Genomic DNA, 25,853 nt, shown 5'->3' with positions numbered 1-25,853 from the left:
TTACATCCAAATATTTGAGTGGAGATTATCAAAGCCAAGTGTGCATGCAGAGGTAGGCGGAAAGGGAGGAGGTGACCAGCTAGTCAACCACACTCGGTATAATAAAAGGCCGTAGAGATGTGTGTAAACAAAGCTGCAGGGATCCAGTCCCTTCCCAGCAGCCCTGCTGACACCTGGCCACTACACTGCAATGGGTGAGCATTGGGGTTTCCATGTCTAGAAAGAAGGAAGTTGAGGCTGAACAGTCAGATTTGCCATGTTCTCACAGGAGCGAAGGCCATGTGCCTAGGACAGCTAAGCACAACTCTGCGACTCTTCCAAAAGTCTTTTGCAACACTGAACACTGAAAGATGAGCTCACATGACCAGGCACACAGGAACTTTTCTTAGCCTTTCCTGTTTTCCAGATTTCAGAGGATCCCTTCAGGGGATGTCTGGCCCAGGGTAGCCGGGAAAATGGGCACCTTCAGGCTACACCCACCACCGGCATTTCTTTGTTTTGGCAGGATGCTGCTGTCCTTGTGGTCTGTCAGCAGCATGGGGCAGGGCTGGGAGGATATATACTTCCTTCGGGGTACAGTGAGGGCCTTCTGGTGCTAGTGGCCATACTTGCTGTCCTCTTGTCATCACTAAACTGCTATGAAAGTGGGAGCTAGGTACCTCTAGACTCTGTGACATTCATTTCTCATAAAGGTTGTGAGATTAATCACAGACATGTGACGTGTATGTCTTTGAAGCCAAACCCAAATGGAATATGTCACCAAATATTCTGCAGGAAGTAGTTCAATCCTTTCACCCAGGAACCAAAACAATGTGCTTGAAAAGTTTACAGCTTTCAACCCTCGAAAAGGTCACCTGCCTGCCTCACACCCTCCCCAGCTCAGAGCACAACGGTTATTTTCAGAGAACATATATTGTTCTCTGTTCATTTGCATTTGGTGAAATCCCTCCCTTGGACCACTTTGGTAAGCACCGCCTTGGGCTTGTTGGTCGTCTCCTGTAGTCTAGATATGTGCAGACATTTGCTGCCAACTTTAGTGTCCAACAGATTGAATGCTGTTGCTGCCTTTGGTTTTTATGCTTTCTTTTGCTTAGGTGGTGGCTTTTCCATCTTTCCTAGGATCTTGCTGGTCTTGAACTCCAAATCCCCCTACCTCAGATTCCTGAGTGTGGGGATTATAGTCATGGGCCTACTGGCCCAGAGACAGCATTCTCTCCTCTTTGTAATAGACTAAGTCTTAGGCTTAAGCAAAGTCCTTGCTTCTAGATGCTTCCAGAGCTCTTGCTCCGTCTCTTCTCTCTCTGTCTCTGTCTCTGTCTTTCTCTGTGCCCCTCCTTGAACCTAATCTCCTGGTCAACTGACACATGCCATGTTTTAGGTGCAGAAGGTCTACTGGACTGCTATAAGAAGTTGTCCCCAGCACCCACTATCACTGGGGGGCACAACTGTCTTGCAGATTGAAGCCCATACACTGAACGCTATTGCTCAGTGTACGGATAGATGCCCGTTCTCCCCACCTGAAATACGGTACATACAGCCGGCAGGGGAGGCTCCAAGTGTTAGCTAACAGTGCTGGATTTCAGAGACATGCTTGTCTATGAGTAATTGAAAGTGACTCATGCTGTTTCCCTGGCTGGTACATGTGACCCGCAGCACTGCTTGAGTGTAGTGTGACCAGAGCAATTCTTAGAACACAGATTCCCCTTCACACATGTTGTTTATCTCCTTTTGCTGAACAGGAGGGAGCAATGACCGAGACGAGCTGCCCAGGGCTGCCACTCTACAGTGAGATCTTGGAAAGTTCCCAGGAGAAGAAGCAAAGGACATCACCCAACGACAGAAAATAAGAAAGACATTTAGCTTTCGTAATCATTGGATACCTTAGAAAATGCCCCCAAATCTAGCAGGATAAGGATCCAAGAACATAAAATTAAGTAGTTCCCATTTCCACATTAGTAAAAATGTATATCTAATGGGATAGAGTTGGTATGCAACCCCATACCCAAAACAGACCCACCCAAGAATGCGCCTTCACTTTAATGCAAAGCCCACTCCTGGGATCTGCTGTCATTTGGGCAGTTCAGGTGTATTCCAGTGATTCTATCTCCCAACTTGACTTAGTCTCCCTTTACTAGAGCTTGGTGTCAGAACCAAGTCAGGGGACTCACTGAGGACACGCAAGGACACAGCTGCCAAGCACTCTCGAGAGTACTTCCTACCTCTTTCTCAGTTCCTATTTTCTGCTGAAGCAGATCCTACCTCATTTGCCTGCTTCATGAAGACCGCCACTCTCTGGCCCCTCTCTCCTTATCTTCTAGGTTAGTCCTGCAGTTTCTCTCAAGTGGACGTCAGAGCGGCATCTTCACCTGAACCTTTAATGAGGACAAGGGGACTTCAGCCCCACCCCAGCTCCCTGACACCCCACCCCTGCTCCCTCAACCGCAACTCCCACTTCTTTACTAATCTCTATATCTTCACTCTCCTGGTTCCCCGTGCCACTCAGAACCTAATTCTTAACCCACCTCCTCAGCGCAGGCAGCCTGGTACTCGACCTGAAAGCCCACCATGAAGCTCTCCTGATCCAACTCTTCACGCTGTCCTTAACACCTGTCTCTGCTCACCCTCCCAGTTTTTACTGCATCTCTTCTTGTTTGGTCGCTACATGATATGATCATGTTGGATTGCAGGGTACTCGGCTGCTGTTTGACAGCATGGGGACCCCATACTTTATTCCTCTCTAGACTCATAGCCAAGGTCAAATCAAGCTCCAGATGAAGATAGGTACTTGATTTTTGCCTGAAGGGTATAATACGCAAGGTTTTTGTGAAATGTTAGCCCTCGGTTAAGTCTGGTTGCCTGTCATCTAAACGCAATCTTTACTTTTTAATCCCAGCAGAAACTAAGTGAAGGAATAAATGCAGTGAATATTCAACCAATGACAAATAAGAGTCATTTAAGTAGCATGGCAAGCAGACATTTTGGGAATATCAACCCATTAATCTTCATCCTGACCCAGGTAATTACGGCTACTGTAGTTACCCCTACTCTATGCAGGAGGAAACTGAGGCACAGGAAGTAAATGATCTAAAGTCACAAGGAAGAAAGTGCCCTGTGGAGACTGGACTCAGGGGATCTGGACCCCACTGTGGGCTTGTTGCAGCCATGTTATGCTACTGGTTACAAGGAGTATGTCCTGCTCTCGCTCACCACAGCAAAGAAGAGCCCGTGTTCCACACAAACACCCAAGAGCTGTCATCCCTCGAACTCCAGGCCAGTGATAAGAAACTCAGAGATCTCCATCTTCACAAAGAAGTAAGGCATCGTGAGATCCCAGTTCGTAGAATTTCCTTTGAAATATACAAGGTTTAAAAAGAATCTGCTTGTCTGCCCTGGGAATCCAGATGCCAAATTCATAATCTGAGCAAGTCTTTAGAAGTTCTCTTTCAATGACTACACATCTAATATCTGATGTGGGAGTGTCATATATCAATCTGTTGATTTCATTGGCTAAGCAATAAAGAAACTGCTAGGCCCATTGGATAGGCCCACCCTTAGGTGGGTGGAGTAAACAGAACAGAATGCTGGGAGGAAGAGGAAGTGAGGTCAGACTCCACAGCTCTCCTCTCCGGAGCAGACACCTCAGAGAGACGCCATGCTACCTGCTCCAGGGAAGACGCACGCTATGAAGCTCCGACCCAGGATGGACTTAGGCTAGAATCTTCCCGGTAAGACCGGTGCTACACAGATGATAAGAAATGAGTTAGTCCAGGTGCGAGAGATAGCCTAGAAGAGGCTAGATAGGAATGGGCCAGAGCAGTGATTAAATGAATACAGTGTCTGTGTAATTATTTCGGGGCATAAGCTAGCCGGGCAGGCGGCTGGGGTTTTGGGGACACAGCCCTGCAGCGCCCTTATTACTACAAATATCTTTCCAAATTTTTAATTTCTCAATATAAAAAAACTGAATGCAACTCAAATCATGACCGCAGTTAGATCTTTTGGTTATTCTTAGAAAATGGTTATATTCATCTACACATATAGAACTCCAGATTATGAACAAGGGAAAAAAAACAGAAAACAAAGCAACCTTCTCCTGGTGGTAAAGTCTCGGCAGGAAATAATGCCACCAACAATCACTCATGCATTAGCAGTTGCTTAAGCTAACCATAAGGCTTTTAGAGGGAAAGACTGGGAGGCAGTGGTTGGAAACGAAGCCCCATTATTAATGTACTCAAGCTATTCAGCTGGATTCAATAAAATAAAAAGCTCTGCCCAGACCAGTGTCTGTAGTAGAAGATGCTAAGAACTGTTTTGAAAAATCTGGTTTCATTGAATCCAGGCTCTGGATGCAGCATTCCTTCTTCCTGTGACTGAAAAGCCACCTCATGCATTAGAAAACTTTTGAGAAGCAGTCAAACTGTGTCAAGACAGCACTGTTGGTTCTGGGGTAGGCAACTTTATAATGTCCAAGGTGATCCAAACCTTCTTAGCCCATTCGCTACATTGTCAAGAGAGGCTACAGGGCCTGCTTCCAACAATTCAGTTGGGTTAGACACCATTATCAGGAAGAGAGAGTGGGCCTGAGGATACAAAGATGGACAACATGTACCTCTTCTGGGGAGTGGGTTACATGCAACCCTGAGGAGGGGGCCACCATCAGTGGAGTGTTTGGTTCAGATGAACATCACTTGGTGTAACTCTGGGTATCTGTATCTCTTCCCCAGCTGGAAGCTCTCCCCTTCCATGGATCTGTTTTCATTGTCTTCAGATGGCTTCATCTCCATCTCCCGGATACCTCACAGAAGACCTCCCACCTTCCAGGCAAAGGACCTCCTGTTTTCATCTTTCCAACACTATCCTCACTGGCACCTGTTCCTGTCCCCGTTGCCCTGTTCAGCATTTAATCCACATGTCAGTGAGGTAGAGAGATTGCTCTGATCTCAGATCTCTCCTATGCTACATTTGAAGAAGACCCAGGGAAGAGTTAGGATCAAGGCAAAGGGCTGTGGGGAGTGCAGGGAGTCCTGAGTGAATGTGTGTCATTTAACATAAGCACAGCCATGCTGAGGACCCCAATGCTTCAGACCCTGGGTCATGCGCAGATGTTGTCAGCATATGAACAAAATGTCCACCTTACCTTCCTCCTCGCAGATCTTTCAGCCTAAAATGCTATCCCACAGAGACCCCTGCCGAAGTTAGTGAAACCACCTCCCTGTCAGCTCTATATAGTAGTTCCATCTCTCCGAAGCAGACATTGAAAATAAAGTCACTGATTTTCTAATCTGCTGCTGTGTGCCTCCATCAGAGCACACACCCACCAGGTCCCAGCTTTTCTCTGTGTATCCTCAGCACTCCAGTCAGGGTCAAGTCCAAAACATTGCAGGTTTGGTTAACAGCCCAGCCATCAGCGCTCACCTGTTCAAAAAGCATTTACTGAATGACAGTGACCCAGATATGGAGTAGGTGACAGAGAAGAATAAGTAAAGAGTGTCCTCAAAGGCCTTGTACTCTAGAGAACAACCAACCACGCTTCATGGCAGTGTTGAAAATAGGCAGTAATAGAAGCAGTCCAGCATGGGGTTGAAATCAGAGCCCCAGAAGGCCACAAGGCTTGGCCACAGCACTTTCAGCTGTGCTCTTTACCGTAGACAAGTCCATTGAGGCCTTGTTAAACCAGGTGAGACCCACATTTGCTGCAGGGCCCTGGATTCATGGTCAGGAGGTGTTTGCTGGCTGTGGACAGTGAAAGTCCTCAGGACTTCATACGTGTATAAGATCCCAGTTTTAAAAAGCCAGGAAAAAGAGAGAGATGGGGGTGGGGGAGGGGAGGAAGGCCTCACTGAAGCCAAGGACAGGATATACTGTGGAAGGGAGGAACCTGATCTTCAAGGGTTTGCACTTGGGGTGTAGTGTGAAGTATTCTGGCTGAGGTGAGTGGGCAGGGCCTCTGAGAGTGGGGGATAATGATGCATGTTCCTATAACAATAATATTAACATTAACAGTAACTTGCAAAGGAAGGTGTTTAAGTAAGACAATAGTGAAAGTGAGGGAGTGAGCCCCTACAGGTCACGGCAGCAGACTGGGGCCACACAACAGCCTACAGGACATGGAAGCTGTACTCAGTGTATGTGTCACCCTGAACAGCAGTATCTTTATGAGTTTATTGTTCCTTCTTCCCTCCCACCGTCTTTCCTTCTGTCCTTCCTGCTAGGGAGCACTTACAAACACTGTACAGTGGGCAGTGTTGGAACTACACGAAAGGAAAAGAGATAATCCTTGCCTTCTCACACTTAAACTGGGGACACCAACAGCTACAGATTTGGACAAGGCAACACAATGAGGCGTTAGAGCTGTGGAATGTGTGTAAAATTTGTGGGAGGGGAAGGTGATGGATGTGGTATCTGTTTTGAATGGCTCTTAGAGCTTCAATAAATAGGCCACATTGAAAAGCGTTCAACCGGCTCTCACGGCCATCCTCCCTCTGTTTGCTATTGTCTAATCCATTTAAATCTATTTAATCTATCTATCTATCTATCTATCTATCTATCTATCTATCTATCTATCTATCTACCTAACCTATCATCCACACATCCATCTATCTACCTACCTATCTGTCCTTAAATACATAACTTCTTTTTAAAGACAGACTCTCTTCTACCAAATGACATTCACCAAGTTAAAAGATTATCGGGGCACCAGAGTTCCTTCCTGGGGTCTTTGATAACAAGACTGTCCACACCTGCATGGGATGACTGGGTGGCTCTATTGAAGAGTGGGGGGTGGGGGTCTACCCAAGACATTTCAAGGGAGCCCATGTGTCTTTTTCCCATTGCATTGCCAAGAACAGTTAAATCCTCTTGAGCCATGGGCAAACTGATTCCCTTTTAATACTGGACCTGACTTCCCATGTCACAAGCTGGCATAGCAGTCTTAGAGGGTTCATTTCTGTGGTTACATGTCACTACTGCCACTGCTACAATCCTATTAGAGAAGCCAACTTTTGTACCAAGAGTTATATCACCCATAACCGGCATCAAGAGCCCCAAATCAATAAAATTCTTCATTATATAGCTTGCAATTTCTTTTGTGGTAGCAGTGGGTGGGGTGGGGTGGGGTGTTGAGACAGGATTTCTTTGTATATCCTTGGATGTCCTGGAACTCACTCTGTAGCCCAGGCTGAGATTGAACTCACAGAGATCTGTCTGTCCTGCAACTATCTCTGTAGCCCAGGATGACCTTGAACTCACAGAAATCCACCTACATTTGTTTCCCAAGTGCTGGGATAGAAGGCATGCACCATCACTGCCTGGCTGTATCTGATTTTTTTTTTAATTTAGGGAGAAGAAATGAGATGTTCCACGTATGTAGTTTTGTGTTTTTTTAAAATTGTAATAAAACAACTAGACTGATAGTATCAGCATCTCCATGAGGACCACTGCATCTGAGTGGCTCCTGCATGAGAGGACATCTGGCTCCAAGACCAAGCCATTCGACCTTGGTTTGGTCACTTACCACTGTGTGATAATGGACAATTTGCTTGATATTTCTGAGCCTTAATTTCTTCATTGATAAAATGGGATAGTGATAGCATATGCCACAGTTGGTTCTTACAAGGGCTAAATGAATTACTAAATGTGATATGCTTAACAGAGTGAATGCTCATGGTCAATACTCTGCCAGCTTTCGTAACAATAAATGAATAAATCATTAGTTCACACCATGCAGACAAGGCAGCCTCTGGGAACTTCAGGTTTACACGGACACAGCAGAGATGTCTGAATGTTTTCTGGTTCATAACAAGTGTTCATTGCTAGCAAGTAATAACTGGGATGCCAGTTTTTAACTGACCTTGACTTCTTCACTTTTGTCAGGCAGGAAAAAAAGACCCAATACCTGTCTCCATGGTAGTTCGCAGGTCGTTTGGACACATGGCTAGTAGGTTGCTCACATTTAAGTTTTCCCATTCAACTTCCCTTTCTTATTTACCTTCTCCATTTCTCTTTATAGTTGAATGTTTAAATTTTGGGGTCATATATAACCCTTAGAATGTCATCCCCTAGTACAAGTTGAAAGTGTGAAGACCTCAAGTCTAAACTACCCTGAATCCAAGAGCATCTGAGCATCAACAAGACACCACTAGTACTGACCTCATGGGATGGCTCATAGTCAACACATGATATTAACTTCAACTCAGATGTATAAGCTGTGTATGAAACCATGATGAATTTTATCTTCAGAATTATGTCAGATACCCAAGATATGTAATTTTTATGAGTATGCAAACATTTCGAAAATCAAACACATCTAAAATGTTTTTAATCCTAGGAATTACTTCAGAGCACACATGAGGTAGGACGAGGGTGTAAATAGCGAGACAATGACGGCATTAACTGGCTGCTCATTGGCAGTTGCAGAGCTCATGGCACAGGCCTTCCTCCTGCTGTTTTGGTAACTGGCTGCCAACTACCAACAAGGCAATTATAGCAAGGTGAGGCCTTCTGCCAGAGACGCTAGGAAAACATCCTTTCACTAGGACGCTTAGTAAGTAGACACTTTTCGAAGACTGGAAAGAGTCATATTTGAAATTATGTTAGTGGAATATTATAAACTGGGTTTGAGTGGAGTTTTCTCATAATAATTATTAATATTTTATTCTACACTGAATAAGATAAGCATTTCCCTAAGTACTCGCAAGCCATATGTAATGTGCGTTTCTCATCTGGTGATGTCAGAGTTTACTGTAAATCCCTGAAGTTTGAAACAAGCTTGGTAGGTAAAAAGAGGAGATTCCAAGCCTTCTCTTCTACTCTCTGACCCTAAACCTTTTAGGAAATGAGAGGATTTACATAGCCAATAGTCACATCCCAAGTGTCTACCGTTTGGCTTCTACTAGCACAGAGTGAATAAAGGCAGTTCTCTTTGGGAAGCAGAGAGGCTAGGAGATCCTAATAAATTCACATGAAGCATAAATAAAATGCTTAGACTGATAGCCTAAGGGTGCAGGAGGCTTGAGAGCACAGAGTACTTGCAGGTAGAAGATGAGAAGGGATGTAAGTGATGATAACCAACCAAGTGATAACATTTGGTCTTCTAAGATTCTGTTAAGTGAAACTACGAGACAGCCTTGCCACACCAAGGGTAAAGTGAAACTGGAGAGCCTTGAGGAAGAAAACTGGCCGATTCTGTATGGTAAACATGCCTCACGCCATAGTAGATAAAGGCATTATTTGTTAGGGATGAAGCATCCACTTGATACATGCCTGGCTTAATAATAAACAGAAGGTACAGGCTGTTCAAGCTGATTTCCAAAATGCAGTGCACACTGGAATCCTGAAGTCAGCGAGGCAGAAGCCCAGTGAAGGAAAGCGTTGCCGGAGGCTGGAGAACAATTCCAGAGATGGGTAGAGCAGTAGCGTGGCATTGCTTCTGGGTCCTACCAGCATTAACTCACGCATCAGATGGCAATTCCCTCCTAACACTCCCCACCTGTGAGCAAGAATAATGCACGCTTGGCCCTGAAGAACTCATGAGATAAATCTTGCTTCTAAATCAAAATCTATTTCCCCACCTTGGATCTTTGAGGAATCAAAGATCAAAAAAGGAAGCAATGCACTTAAAATGACCAAATTCAATCTAAAATGGTCTTGAGAGTAGGAAAACCCTCATGCCTAAGGGAACTACCGAGTCTCTAGTCAGGATTCATTCCCCTTCACAGCCGACCTTTCTGCCCTGGACTATGCTGTATGCACTTTTTCTGAAGAGCCACGAACAAACGTCTGTTCACCCGTAGGGCGACAGTAGGTCAACATAGCATTCCACTGAAGTCCAGATTGGCAAACCAAGCTTCTCGGGGTTACTTGTACAGCTCGTGCTTGAGGGGTTACTTACAGGAGCGTGGGTGACACCAAACAGTTACATCACCACAAAGCCTTATTCCATCATGGAGTTCCCATTCAAGCTCACCTTCCATGTCTTATATTCCTTCTAGCACCTACTAAGATCACTGTGGCTTTGCAGGGGATAGGAGGTAGTGGCCCAAATCCCAGGTGTGGATTCTATGACCATTTCCTCTTCCTTTTACCATAGGCGCGACCATCAGAGTGGTTAATAGCTACAGCCGCTGGGCCAAGGCACTCACTGCTTGAGTGAAAGTGTTGTGCAGAGACAAAGAGACCACGCTATAACAAACTGCTATCGGCATTTCCACAGACTCTGCACAGCATGTCTAGGAGCAGCGGTTAGAAACAGCAGTAGCACTACCTTGCCTACTTTGGGATAACCTCAGAGACTAGCAAAAAAACTCTGGTGTAGAAGCTGTGTTCTTTGAACATCTTTGTTTTATTCCAGAAAGACTGAAACAGTGAAGATGAAGAAAAAGAATCTGTTTCCGGGGTGCATATTCCTGGACCATGTCAGAAAACCCCAACTCTACCTGAACATTTTGAATGTTATTTGTTTAAACATGTTTGTTTTCTCAGTGAGGCTAAAAATGTTTTCCCCTGGTGCTTTTGAAGGGGACATTTAAACTAAAATAAAAAATAAATGATATGTTTAACAAGTTAGAGTCCTGGGATCCAAAGCAGAGCCCAGAAAATGGAAGGAGGAGTGTGTCTCAGAACCCATGTAGTCGGTTGTTCTAAATAGAGTTAGGCGAGCAAAGTGGAAGAGAAAGGTACATTTTTAGTCCACACAAGTGAGGAGTAGCAAGTTACTCCCCATGAGGAGCTAAGCTTAGAAATGAGTTAATATGATCACATAGCCATTTCCAACTGTTATGGGCCCAATTCCATTACTGAGAGTTATAATAATCATATAAGACCCCCTGTTTGCAGCAGGCTTCTCATCAGGCATATTCCTGACATGACTGAGCTTAGAAGTCTTAGGGACTGGTAAGTATTAAGAGCCATTTACTGTAGAATACTGAATGTGGCTAAATTTGGCTTTCAGTTCTTTTAAAGGAAAAACATAAGCATAATATTTTGTCATAGAAAGGGTTTTCCTCTTGAATAAAAAAATTCTGTATTTGGTTTGGGTAATTCATAAATTCTCTAACAATATTAGGCTAGGTATATTATGCTTATGAATTTTTCTGGGATGGAGGTATGCCATTTTCATTCCCCAAAGACATACTATATGTTTGTTAATCTTATATGTTAATATAGATTATATATGTTAATATAGATCATATATGTACATAGATGTGTATTTTTGTACAATCATGTAGTTCTTGTAATTCATATGTAATCAAATAAATCTTTGAAATAAGGATTATTTTGATTCCCATTTTATACTTTGAGGTCTAAAAGGGATATATGTCATTCAGTAGCTAGGGATCAAGTCACTTATTTCCTAGGTCAGCAATTATTTACTAAATGCTGAGGACCAAGCTGAGACCATGAAGCTCACTGAGAAACGGAAGTGGAACTCCCAGCAGGCGATGTGAGGATGTCTGGACTTGCTTTTGGTTTTAGCCTCCCTACTCTTCCGCATGTGTCTGGATTTCCTGTCATTTCATAGCCTCCGGCTTTTCTTTCCCCAGGTTCTACTTAAGAATGAGGACACTCATGCTCCCATCACAAAAAGCTTAGAGAGGCTCTGTGGTCCTTCCTCAGCACAAATGCATCTCTGCTGTCTGCACCCAAACACTGGTGTTGGTGAACCTCTCTAAGAGCATACAGCACACCCTTTAGAAACACTGATGAGTGCTGTCACCTAGGCTGTCCTTTCACGCATCCCACAAAGAAGTTGAAGGACATCTGCCATGAGATTAATATTTTGCTAAAAGTTACCTTCCTTAAATATTATCTTCCTTAACAAGGCCACCATGTGTGGTCCTTTAGTCATTTTGTAAGGTCCAGATATAGTTCATTCTCCAGAAACTCAGGGTGCTAAATATCAGTGATGGTGAGACACAATTTGGGACTATCTATCCTTTGCTGAACTTTGAACATATAAGTATATTTGAGAACTAACTTCACTTATTAGTTGATAAAAAATATATATAAGAAACATACTTTCAGTCTGACGTGGGGGTTGCAGTTACTCAAATGTCTAATGGTGTGTTGTTTCATCAGCAAACGCCTTATATTATTTCCAAGAGTCATACTCAAAATATTTAAAACCAGCATGGCATGCCTCCAGGCCAAGCAGACTATATTTGTACTGCAGTAAAAGCTGGCACAGCAAGTGTGCTAGCCAGCAGTAGGTTGGTGGCCTTGTGTCACCCATGGACAGAAGCAGCAATTCTAAGGTGAGGAAGCTTGATAGGTGGTCTGGTCTAGGAAACTGGTGTTGGCGAGGTGTGAGATTCAGGTTTTCTAATCCCTCTGGCTCTTCTTCCCACTACCCTGGTATCCAAAATGCAACTCAGAGCCCCTACTTACATCAGGCAGTAAAGCTATTAGGATCCCAGAGTTAATCTGAGACCTGTCTAAAAGTACAGCAACCTTGAGGCTAGAGAGACGGCTCAGCCATTAAAAGAACTTGATGTTCTTGCAAAAGACCAATGTTCAGTTCCTGGCACCCATATGCTGACTTATGGCCCTCTGTAAATTTGGTTCCAGAGATCTGGTGACATCTTCTGGCCTCCACAGGCACCAGACATGCATACAGCGCACTTACATACATGCAAGCAAGAAAAAAAAAAGATTCAAGGCAACCTGTAGGATGGACGCTTCTGGCACCAAGCTAAATCCAAGAAATGGTCTCAACTCAAGCTCCTACCCATGCAATTGGTTGTGCATTACCTAGAAGATCACCAGTCAGTATTCTGCATAGGCTACTGACAGGCTAGGATTTTATTAAGTCAGGGAGTAAGGGCAGGGTGGAAATTAGCGTTTGGGAACCCATGGGATAAGTTCATTTGCAGACTAGCCAAGCGTTTTCTACAATGATGAGACCTGGCCCGAGAAACTAGTCTCTCTCTCTCTCTCTCTCTCTCTCTCTCTCTCTCTCTCTCTCTCTCTCTCTCTCTCTCTTCCTCTCCCTCTCCCCCTCCCTCCCTTTCCCTCCCTCTCCCTCCCTCTTCCTCCCTCTCCCTCCCTCTTCCTCTCCCTCTCCCCCTCCCTCCCTCCCTCCCTCCCTCCCTCCCTCCCTCCCTCCCTCCCTCTCTCTCTCTCTCTCCCTCCCTCTCTCCTCGGTTTGGAGTCTAGGGATGCACTGGGCAGGAGGCAACAAGCACAGGAAAGTCAATGCATGTGGTCAGGTTCCTGGGCAGCACTGGGGAACCACACCCTCTTGCTGTGCATTCAAGACAGATGCTCAGCTGCTTGGCGCTCTCCAGTGGACCATCAGCGCTTGTTGATAAACCCTTCCCTAGTTGATGAGTGAATGGATGAAGAAATAAAGCAATGACTGAACAAGTTAGTGGATAAGGGAGATGAGTGAGCGAGGAGCAGGAGTGTGATGAGGTAGACATGAGCAATTACAATCATCTTACCTTTCCTAAGACCAGGGGAAGGGCAAACTATGCAACCAAGCCTCTGTGCAGGCTATGAAGTTAACTCTACAAAAGGAAAACAACAGAAGGAATTCTTAAAACACAAAACATCTGGCTAAAGAGACAAGTCTTCTACAGGGTGCTCCATCAAGGGTTTCACTGTAGCACTCTGTATGCCTGCCATGAGATTAACTTCAGCCAAATCTAGGCTGATCTGGGAGGATGTTCCTCTTGGGTCACTGATGTGGGATTCCCCTCTGTATGCTGTGAATACCATTGGTTAATGAAGAAACTGTGTTAGGCCTGCACAGGGCAGAATATAGGTTGCGGGGGACTAACCCAAATGCTGGAAGAAAAAAGGTGGAGTCAGTGAGATGCCACATAGCCCCGCCAAAGACAGATGCCAGAACTTTACCCAGTAAGTCACAGCCTCGTGGTGATACACAGATTAATGGAGATGGGTTAATTTAAGATATGAGTTAGCCAGAAATACACTTAAGCTATCTTAAGCTATTGGCCAAACAGTATTGCAAATAATATGGTTTCTGTGTGATTATTTCGGGGCTGAGCAGCCGGGAACAGACAAGCGGCCTCCTACGACAGGTCACCTGGGTGCTGTTCACAACCCTATCACTGTTTTCTGCTGCTAAGATGAAGGCTCCTCGAAGGGCCAGGTTCTGAGGTTAAAACTCCATGACATGGGCATTCTTTTCAGTTTGGCCTCCAGTGACGAGGGTATGGTGGGTGTCGGGACATTGGTAGTGTCACATTTGAGAGTGGGATAACATGGCAAAGAGGAAGTCACTTTCTGTTTTTATAATAACCCACTCTCATGAGAACTAGCTCACTTCTAGAGGCAAGGCTTCCAGTGGTACAATGGCCTTCCATGCACCCTTCATCTTAAAGACCCTTCCCCTTCATACTGTCGCTCCAGAGACCACCCCACAGACTCCTGGGAGACCCACTCACACCTCAGTAGCCACCCCCATATTTAATGACAACTGATGCCTTTAATCGGAATCTTTGTCCATGTTTAAATTGACAGTTACTTTTCCAGAGTCAGGGAACCTAGCATAAGTATTAATAAATTAGTATTGTTGATGTAGAACAAAGACATTTTAGCAAGTTAGACTTTTTCCCTTTAAATGTCTGGGCTTTAGTATTTTTAGGGACCACCAGAAAATACAGAACCCCAAATCTGGAGCAAGAAGAAAGTAATGAGGGTCTTTTAAGGAGGTTTAGTTAGGGCCTTGTTGGCTTCTAAGCCAATCTCTGAGATTCACTTCAATAACTTGGGAAAGTATTGGGAAAGTGCTCCTTGTATATTCTCATCTTCATATCAAAGAATGAATTCAACCACACTCTCTCCAAGACAGTCAGCATGGGACTGTAAAATAGGCACAACAGGAAAAGACACTTGCTCATCAGCCACTTCCCTAAATGCAAAGTCCCAGTGAGCCAACAACACCCAGGCCAAGATCCCTTGTGAGAAAAAATCAAAGGCCAGGAGTCACACAAGCTTGGTTGTGAGCAAAATTATTAGCTAGTTACAGTTCAAGTTCACAACTGTCAGTAAATTCCAGTCCCAGGAGTCCTGGCCTCCATGGCCCTGAGCATGGACATAATCTAGCTACACACACACAGGCGAAACACACATACACATAAAAATAAATAAAATAATGAATAAATAATGGCACTGAATAAGAGGCCTTGCCAATTGTCATCATCAAAACATTAGCCACTACCTGGTCATGGCCAGTCACATGACAGGAAGCCGTTCCATGGTGCTAAAAGACCAAAGGTCTATAAGGGCTGTTGAGAAGTGAAAGTGACCTTGAATTGTAACTGGAGTTGGAAATGTGTCTGGGAGGAGGGGGAAATTCTGCAGTCACATCTCCAATGTGCAAGGTGGAAACAGTTTATGGACGTGGGCAAATGTTCTCAAAGCAAAGAATGGCCATTTGCATCAGATTAAAGTAGAGTTTGGGGAAGAACATTACCTGCCTGGGATCCTGGGGAAAAAAACTTCCTGGTTTCTCTGCCAGGAAGAAAAGACATAAAACAAGGGCTGAGAATCTTCTAAACAAGACTGTAGAGTTTTCTTCAAACAGCTGCAATTCACCTTTGAGGGCCCCAGAATCATTGCATCGGATAGATGTTGCAACTCTAAGTTCGAGGTCTCCCCAGCCTGGTGCCAAGACTTGGCCCTGGGGGACAAGGAGAGAACAGTTGCTCTCTTAATCAGAGCAGAAAACAAAACTCCCCCCCTTCCCTGCTTTGTTGTGAAATTGTCACTGTGCCTTTGAGAAGCGATTAAAATCCCAGCCATGTCAAATTTAAAGGGCAGGTTCCCAGGCAGGGGAGATGAGGGGGCTTTAGAGGGTGGGATCAGGGAGCCAGTTGCAGAGACTTTATGGAGGATTTGGGAATCACAGAAGCCATGGGATCTGATTCAATTAAAGTGGAAAGGCACCAGCGCAGTTTTAAATCATCTTAGAATGCAGCGGGATACTCCATTCGTGAGCCTGTTTTGTAATCTGTGCAGACTTCCCAAAGCCCGGCACAGATGTCATGGCTGTGTTACCTAGTCTCCAGCTCTTAACACAAAAAAGTTTTGCCTCAGAGAGCAGGCAAGGGTGACCGAGTCCTGAAAGCCCAGCGGTGCCCACAAGGGCTCTGAAGTACGGGTAAGAGGGTAGGAAGAATCGCAAAGCATGGGCAGAAAATCCACAGTTTGCACTGCGTCACATGCAGGCTGCTGTGGTTATAGCATTCCCAGGTTCTCAGACCCACAGAGCACCCCAGTTTTCAAAAAGGCAGCCTGGGCCCCTCTGGAATCACAGGCTGCTTGTTTGTTCCAGCTCGTTGGTGCTGTCTATGCCTGAACAAGCAGAAACCCCTCCCATGCTTTCCTGGAAAGAGGGAGACCCTGGCAGTTCTAATTCATGATGCGGTGCCCACAGAAGCACACGCTGGGGTGCTTCAGCACAGGTCCCAGATCACACACCACATGACTATCAACAGTGGTCTTTGGGTGGGCTAAAGAACTAGTCTATTTTTTTTAACTTTCTTTTTCCTTTTTCCTTTCTTTTTATTTATTCATTGTGTCTTTCATATCATGCATCTTGATCCCATTCATTTCTCATCCCTTCGCATCCACCATCCACCCCTGCAAACTGCCTCTCCAAATAAAACAAAATTTAAGAAAAAAATGAAAAAATTAAAAACCTCGTTATGGAAGCTGTAATATGATATAGTGAGTCACACAGTAAACCCCTTTGTCTATGTGTCTTTACTTGCAAGTGTTCATTGCAAAGGGTCATTGGTTTGGTTCCGGGAGAAAGAGAGATGGAGTGGTTTCTGTCCTGTGGACAGAGACATGGCTGAAGAGGCAAGAGAAGAGGGAGCGGGTTGAGGTGAGTAGCTTGATTGCCATCCAGGGCCAGGATGTTGTCTGGGCCTGGGCTGCTGTTGAGACCCACATCTGGGTTCCTGGCTTGACACAACCATGGTCTCTGTTGGTGTCCCCGGACCCTGAAACCACCAAAAGAGGAGACAACAGGGCTGTACAGAATCAGTCCTGCCCCTCACTGGCTCAAGCACTCAGGAGCAAAGAACAAGTATTTAGTCAACAGAGTCCCATCAAGACAGGTCTAGCACATTTCTAGAATGGGAGACAACCACAGGCCCTGGCTCCTCAGCAAGGAATCTAGTGAAGAAGAGTGGACAACATAGATGGTGTTCAGTGCATAAAGGAGCGCACAGTGAAGGAGATGCTACCTCTCATCACCGTCCTTACGCTCTGGTTGGCCAATCACTTAGTTTCTTCTTTCCTTTCTCACTGAGACTTCTGTATGTCAGCATGTGTCAAAAAGGTGCTGGGATGAATTCTATTCATTCATGAAAGACTGCGGGCCCCAGTTAAATAAGGCTGGAGAAGTCTGTGCCATCATTTAGGCATACTCCCTTTTTCTTCTCCCCTTTCTTCTCTCCAAATTCCTTAAGATTCATGGCAGATATTTTTGGAACCATAGATAGGCTATGAAAAAGGAGTCTTAATATTATGAAGATAAATACCACTTGGTAAAGTTGCTTTCTGAATCGATCACAGCATGGTACCCCAGTCACACAGCTAAGAGCAGGGAAGAGAAAGAGAGGTTCAAATTCCATAATCAAGAGAAGCTCTTGGTGTTGCTAGGAATTCTGGTTCTTAAGCAAAAATTGCAGCAGGAATTCTCCTACTCCTTTGTGAAGTGGGAAATAAAGGGCTTCAGCTCTCTGACTCCACAGGGCCTCCTGTGGCCACACTGATCTCCCTAGAGAGAGGAGGAGGCAAGGACTGTCTGCCCACTGCACCCCAGGCTTACTCTCCATGGTGTTTTCTACTTTCCCAGGCCCACCACCGCAACAGGAGTGGTTCCCTGCCAGGCAACAGGGGCTGTCCTTGGTGGGAACTTTGCCAGGAGCAGCATGAGGACTCAAGCTACACTGCTGGGTGAGTGTATCTCCAATAACACTCCTTGCCCTCTACTAGTGATGGAGTTCCCTGACTCTCAACTCCGGCGGCTCCTGCTGTAGATACAGGCAGTTTCGTCTTTTTTCTTATTATAAGTATAGCAAAAAGAAGAAGCAAAAGACCCACTTTTGGATCTGTGGGCTCCTGCAGGCCAGCATTCCCACAGCACCCAGTGGAAATATGTCCATGAGCAGTCCTTTTGGCTCACTGATTTCCAAGGGACTTTTCATGTTTTCCAACACAAACAGAAGCTGAGAAGGTGTTGTTCCATTAGGTGCCCCAGAGCCGTTAACTCTGGGCTTTCAGAGTGAGTATGGTAAGGGAGGGAACACCTCATTTCTGCCTCTACACTCAGAAGTGCAAACACTGTCGCCTCCTTTGGTGGAGTTACTAAATTAGAAGATGCCATGTTTAGAATTCGTCTCAGTTTGACTTGTAAATGAAAAGTGGAACCTTGTTAAAATTATGTTACTGGGTGGTTGCTGTCCCCAGCCCATCTTGCTCAACACTCCTTGTCATGCTGAGGTAGACCAGATGGCTGAAGTCATTAGAAAGAGAAGAAGAAGCACAGAGAGGATAGAGTATGGGGAAGCAAAGTGTGTGCTGGGCTCTGTGGTCCACAGCCCTTGAGTCCTTATCAGTAGACACAGCCTCAAGCACTGGCGGTCTCAGAACTACAGGGAGCTTGGAGAAATAACAGACATAAATCAAGATTTTTTAAAAAGTTATTCTCCCAAAAACAAAACAAACAAAACAAAACCAAAAAAGGTTATTCTCCTAAATCAGTGTCTCAAAATTGCTTTTGGGAAAGCAGAAACAACTAAGGAGAGTGGAGGGTTTCTACTGAAACAGAAGTGTGGATTCCTACTAATGCTCATGATTAGTAAGCGACCATTGCAGAATGCCTGCCTCCTTCTCACCTTCATTACCCTTCTACCAAATCCTCATGATAAACTGGCTTTTCTTCTTCTTCTTCTTCTTCTTCTTCTTCTTCTTCTTCTTCTTCTTCTTCTTCTTCTTCTTCTTCTTCTTCCTCTTCCTCTTCCTCTTCCTCTTCTTTTTTTTTTTTGAGAAACCAACATTGGAGAGAAATTCAAATGGACCCTATATTAGGGGTCCTCAGCTAAAAAGTAGTCCCTGTGATGTTTCAAAAGATCAAGTGCTGCACTCAGAAGATTCTGCAAGGATCCTAATCTTCCTCCAGAGCCACCCTGGATTCTGAGTCAGGGCAGGAATGAGGCGGCTGGTGGGTGACTGTTTTCCAGGGTACACCAACCATCTCCCTTATGTATCTCCTCCAGCTCTGGCCTTTGTTCTCTGTTTTCTGAGTATTCTTTTCTCTTACCATGCTTTGCTCCCTAACTTCTCTCCTATAGAGCAGTCATACCTGGTATTGCTAACTGTGAAGTCACTCAGTGGGGTCTGAGTCATATGCATAGGGAGAGTGGCAACTGGTTTGGGCTATGGCTTGGGCATTAGGAATGTTTTTTGGAACTCTGGAACATTTTTATTGTACAACTGAAGTTGGGAGCTGTCATACCAACACTGATCAGCTACAGCCTGCAGAAGGAGATTCACCAGGTGAATTACCAAATTAACAAGGAGGCTGGCCACCAGCATACTCATATAATCTGGATTCAAAAAGATGCACATAGTGCCAGAGATAGCCCAGCCACATCATCCACATGCAGGGAAAAGTGCAAAACCAACCAACCAACCAACCAGCTACCACAATCTGACTGCAGGGAGCAAGAGTTCCTAACAGCTGGTAGGTAGAGCATGCCATTATAGGCTGGCCTTGCTAAGGGACTTGGGAGAACATACACTGCTCTCTTGGGATCATAGGAATACCCAGGGTGGGTTCCAGAAAGGGGAGCAGCTACTACAGCTGCCCTATACATTGAATGGTCTGAAACAAGGAGTGGCTGTGCAAACAGCACTCTCCCAGGGAGATCCGTACTATAAACCAGACTATAAACCAGCTTCATTGGCTCATTCTGCACCAGCTCCCCGGTTTTATTACTCACACAATGCTCATACCCTGAGAAGGACAGAAAAGTTTGCATAGAACTCTGCTTCACACTGGTCTCCTTAAGGAAATATTGCAGAGTGCAATACAATACAACTCATGTGCCTACCTGGGGCAATTGCCTGTAGACAAGAACAACTCACTGCAAAACCATCCCTTATATGATGCAGACCATGGGTTTCAGGGGAGATGGGACTTGAGAGCAGGCGTCCTAAGCTCCTAGAGGCATCTATGGCTGGAATGGTGATGTTTCCTGGAGTGTGAAACTCTGCTGGTCCTTAAATGAGCAAACACCCATCACACTGAAGGTGGGGTCTGACCTTTGACCTGCTACTTGCCATGGGCCATGAACAATTTAAGACAGATAAAAACATGGCAGATTGCAGTGTGGAAGGTAGAATTCACTTACTCCCAGGGTAAGCCATTAGAGAAATCAGGAACTAAACTTTCCAGACCAGAACCTACCCCTGGCCAAGAACAAGGAAAAGAAGGACAGAGGCAATGTGTCTGCCCCTCGCAGACCCTCCTACTGGGGCCTTGTTGAAGGATTTGTCCTAGACTGCTTCTAAACCACTGAATGCAGGACAAGAAGTCACGGCAGCACCCTCTGCAAGGCGTGGGGGCCGTGGACAAACGTGTCTGTGAAAGGCATTTGGACGTCTGTAATCACACAGTCTCCGGAGTAAACACTTGCCTGGAGAGGAGGCTCTGCTCTCTCTGTGTCCCATCTCTTGTGTACATTACCCAGCACAGTTTATTTTAGATGGATAACCATGCGCCTCTCAAGGTCAGCTTTTTCTGGAGACAGTTTGCTGTAGAGCACCAACACGCCATGCCACACAGCAAGGAGCTATGGCCCTGCCCCTACAAGGACCGACTGCTCCAGAACCACACAGATGCAGACATGTGCCAGTCAGTCAGAACCAAGAAAAGGACACCTTGGAGAAACAGTAGCTACCCATATTCACTGCTTTTACACGACTGTGGCCAATAACCTGATAGGAGGAATTATTTGTTGTGGTTCACTATTTCAAAGGCGTCAACCCCTCATAGGAATCACGGGTGTGCCACAGGCCAGTAGTTCATGTCGAGGTGGCTAGGAAGCTAAGAAAGGGGAGAGAGAAATACCAGCATGTGATTGGAGTTTTCCCGAACTCCCCCTACCCCATTAGACCTGAACCACAGTCTGAGTACTCCCCACAGTGGGTCAGTCCTCTCTAGAAATGCTCTTATACTTAAACCCTTCACTTCATCCATCTTCTGGTTGACTCTAACTCTAACCAACATGACAGATATAAGTGTCACCTCACCTAACCACAGTGGTTTGGGGAGCATGTATGTGACATAATCTTCACTCTGGTCCACTCTCTTCAGGCCTTTGCTCTGATTCTCTGAGTCTATGCTATCAGCAAAATTAAAAATGGCTAGGTAACTGACCTAGTCACTTCCCAGGCCTGTGTGCTATCTCGGCAGTTAGTGCTTGCCCGGGTTTTTTCAGGTCTAGGCCACATCACTCTGAACGCACCCCATCTCACTTACATACGGTCTCAAATGAATTCATTTCATCTCCACACCAACTGTAAGAGGTAGGTGAACTCACTAATGCCACTGACTATGGCTTAGGGACCAGCCTAGCTAGTAAGCCGGAATCTCAATCCAGAGTCTCGACCTTCAGTTTGGCTTCTAAACCACTTAGCCATCTTTTTCTGTAACATATGCCACACCACCTCTTTCTGAACCATACTGATTAATAGACAAAAATTGTCAAAACAGCTTGGGCTTTTAAAGATGAATATTTTAAATATTATAAATCCATTTCTCGTGGGGAGTGGTTGTTTGGTGCAGCTTCTGCTGATGGCTCAGTAATCTATCCAAGACTGTGATGTGCACAGACTATTTTGGTCTCAGTTAATATATAGCACTGCATAAAGACTGACTCAACAGGAGAGGCTGCACAATAAATTATCACTGGCCCGAGTGCTAAAATAGCGCTTGGTTTCTCTCCGCCTGAGCATGCTAGCTATTTATGCTTTGCTTACTTCTCTGGAGTTCAAAGTCTTTATACACATTTCATCACAGCTATACTTGTGCAGATTTATCATCTTTATTATACACATGTGTCTAATACACTCTGCCCTGCCTACCGTTTACCATGGGACGCTCAGTTTCCATCAAGCTTTTGAATCTACGGCACAGACTGCCTTTAGTCTCTAATTGGCGGGAGCGGGCTGACGATGAAGAGTTGGACTCCACTGTTTAGCTTTAGCTGTGATATGATTATTACTCCCACTACTGAACATTAATCATATGTGATTCTGTTTGCATATACATTGTATACATATGTGTACATGTATGTGTGTGGGTATATTTTCTTATGTGTGAAGGCCGGGGGTCTACATCTCTTTCTTCCTATCTCCCTCCATCTTGTTTTGTGAGATAAAGTATCTCACTGAACCTGAAGTGAGGAACCAGCTGGATGGCCAGAGAGCCCCCATAGCCATCTGTTTCTGGCCCCCAACACGGGGTTTATAAATACATGCTGCCACACCCCATTTTTACCAAGTGCTGGGGACCAAAACTTGGGCCCTCATGCTTGTGTTGCAAGTGTTCTTCCACACAGAATGATCTCCTCAGTCCTCATACATGTTTGTTGACCTGTTATTTTACTTTATAAAAGTCTGAAACATTGGCTTTTTTCCTTCCTTCTTTCCTTTCTTCCTTCCTTCCTTCCTTCCTTCCTTCCTTCCTTCCTTCCTTCCTTCCTTCCTTCTTTTCCGCAGAGACCTATGTTCTAGGACATATAGGTCTCCAAAGTCCATCTTTACCATTTCAGTTTTCACAGGCAAAAAGTACATCTAGAGAAAGATCCTTTCAAAAACAACAACAACCTGTCTTGTGCAGCTAGAGGATACACGGTGCCCCTGAAATGTGTGTTCATAAACTGGAAAACTAAGTTTACCCTGTCAAGAGCTAACACAACCCAAGATTCAGTTGAATGCCTTAGGAGACAGAAAGAGGATGAAAGGAATATTTGTCAATTGGGGTTTCTGTTGGTGACAAATAAAAACAGCCAAACTGTTTAGCCTATGGCAGGGGCCTTCTGTCTTCCTTTGTCTTCTCCTATGAATATCCCTTTTCATTACTGAAAACAGAAACTCTAGCCCTAAGCATTTTCCTGTTTTTGCAAAATGGGCATTGCACTAACAGTCTGCTTCAAGCCTAGTAGTTAGCACTGTATTTTACACAAGCCTCTAAAGATGTCCTCGTGCTCAGGTGTGAACTTAGGAGAAAGGGGCAGGTACAGGTACTGAAGGAGAAGGGAGATCTTCAAAAGGGTTCACACACAGTAGCATTAACACATTGGAGGGTGTTTGGGAGCAAAACCATTTGTTCTAGAAATGTTTTTGTTCTGGCACACATAAAAGGATGAGCCGCTAGGCTGTTTGTGGTCAATATCCCCAAGAAAGAGAAAGGCCACACCAGAGACTCTGAGTTCCACAGAACTGCCTTGCTCTGTATGTCCACCCCTACTCATTGTCCCCACTGTAGGGAGCCAGGTACCTTTGTCACTTCTGCTCTAAGGCTCAGATTAGTTATTATTTTCTGCGAAAAGCCACTGCTAAGCCTGGGGTGGAGACCTACTTTATGCTTGTGTCCCCTTGGCCCCGCCTGCTTAACCTCCTCAGGCGAGAAGACCAGGAGGAGCTCGGACAGAGTCCGGCCTCCATAGACAGTATAAGGAGTATGCCAACAGAAAAGAAAGACGAGGCATGGAATGGCTTCTTCGGATCATTTTTGTAACTCCTCCCCAACCTCCCTGGGTGTGCCCACCCTATCGAACAATAGAAATCTCTTAAATCAAAACCAGGCCACATCGAGCATTAGTTCTACTAATAAAAATTACATCACTTGACTGTTTCTGAAAGCAGACTTTGCTCTTTTGTTTGTCTTTGTTCTTTATATCAGGAAAATAAACAACAGTTCAGCATCGCTCGGCTGGACCCAGTCCTGCCCTGAAGGCCTGCACAGTTGTCAGACGGCAAGCTCCACCTGGCCCCACAAATAAAGCTGGTGTTCACACCATGGGAACTCCAACAGAGATAAATCAATATATCCAGGAAGTGTCTGGAAACTTTTCTATGTATGTGATCAAACATTTAGATGAGTATCAAGTATGAGACAGTTAACAATAATGACAGGAAGATTCCAAAAGCAACAACAATAGTAAAGAATCCCAAGAGTATTTTCTGGTAACTCTTCATGCTGAAATGATCTGTCTTAATCAAAAAAGCAGACTCTAAAAAACTGACTAGGGCCTTATCTCAGGCGGATGACGTATGGAAATAGAACCCATATGGGAACTAGTTCCAGACACTTCCGGCCGTGTAGCTTTGGTGAGCTCCGGAAGATGGTGGAAAACTCTCTTTCCTGTTCTTCTTTCAGGATTTGTGAGATTCAGAGAAAGTAGGACAAAGCAGGGCAGGGCTGGAGTGTACAGCGACCAGGTGATCACTGCTATGGTCAGTACTGTTGGCAAAACAATGCATTCGTTTAGAAATTACTGAATGGCTAAGACAGACCGATGTTTAGCTGTATGGGTGATGGGAATAAATGTTTGAATAAGCAAATGAAGGTGTAAACTGGCAACTATTTAGCTAATCTGACAGTCCAAACTTACCTAATTTAATCAGGTGCACTTTACTGTAAGCAATATGTACATGATCATAATTTTCATTAATTGTTAAGTATTATTTTTAATTTATAATACTCAGAATCTATATAACCAGAGAGTATACTATACATCTTTCCAGAAGATGCTAGTTGTAGACCTGCATCTAATTTTTTTCATATCACAAATCACAGACATTATTCTGTGTGAGTTTACACACATGATTATGTAAGTGCATATATGTATTCCTCTCTCTATATGGGTGTATGTATACATAATAGATCCTAATATTGCATTTTATTTTATATCAATTTACCAACTGAACAGTCTTCCACATAGATATTTTCAGTTTTCCTAGTTTGTTTTGTCTTTGCTGAGAGAGAAAAATCAATAACGGACAGCTTTACATAGGCACAGGACGACTTCTTGGATGTCAAAAATATGTGGAGTTTGTATTTTCAAAATTGGGATCAAAATGCATCACAAAAGCATTTTAAGTACTCCCACTCATTACTAGTGTGGAGGGAAGTCACCGAGGGCTTTCAAATCTGCTTCTGATTGTCTGTCTTCCCAGACTTGTCCCAGCGGGTATGCTGTGCAGTGTGACATTAACTCTTTGTTAGCAATAGTTGCTTGCCATTATCTCCTGTGGATGCTCAACTTAAAACATAAGCAAGGGCTGAGGAGGTGGTGCAGTGGGTGACAACACTTGCCATGCAAGCCTGCCAAGCTTGAGCCAAGGTTCCCTCGTGAAAGCTGAGCACAGAGGTGTACGATTACAATCTCAGCGCCCTTCTGGGGGGAGTGGGCATGAAGACAGAAGTGTTCAAGGACAAGCTGAGTACACAGCACAGCGGTGAACAAGAGACACAGGTAGAAGGTAAAGACAGATACCTGAGGATGTCCTAAGACCTCTTCACAAGTGTTGGGCATGATCCCCGACACAAACATGTGCATGCAAGTCATATACATCCATCAAAGCAAATATATCAAAATTGTAAGCACTGCCAAAAGTCAAAAGTTTCTACTTGTCCTGAGTTAGAGACAACAGGTTTCTGTCACTGAGACACCGAGGGCTGTAGGAAGTCCCTACTCCAAAAAGAAAAGAAAACGTGGGACTAAGCCAAGCTGATCTCAGACGAGTAAATGGGAGTTACTATATTTAACAAATCGTTTCCCCGTTGGGCCCAGCTCTCAGAG

The 25,853-nt window shown here is 44.7% G+C and overlaps 1 protein-coding gene across 2 annotated transcripts in view; it reads right to left on the bottom strand.

Annotated features, from left to right (window-relative positions):
• Nucleotides 1-25,853, bottom strand: part of Bcl2 (BCL2 apoptosis regulator) — a 185,308-nt gene that overhangs the window by 29,493 nt on the left and 129,962 nt on the right. The window contains exon 2 of one of the 2 annotated variants that reach the window (XR_012912026.1): nucleotides 13,440-13,505. The exons of the other annotated variant lie outside the window; for it this stretch is intronic. The gene's annotated coding sequence lies outside the window, so the exon portion shown is untranslated. The remainder of the gene's footprint in view (nucleotides 1-13,439; nucleotides 13,506-25,853) is intronic. 2 annotated transcript variants of the gene reach the window in all.

Source organism: Microtus pennsylvanicus, chromosome 10 (genome assembly GCF_037038515.1).
Source record: "Microtus pennsylvanicus isolate mMicPen1 chromosome 10, mMicPen1.hap1, whole genome shotgun sequence".
In the NCBI taxonomy this organism is placed as follows: domain Eukaryota; kingdom Metazoa; phylum Chordata; class Mammalia; order Rodentia; family Cricetidae; genus Microtus; species Microtus pennsylvanicus.
This window is presented reverse-complemented; position numbering and strand designations above follow the sequence as displayed.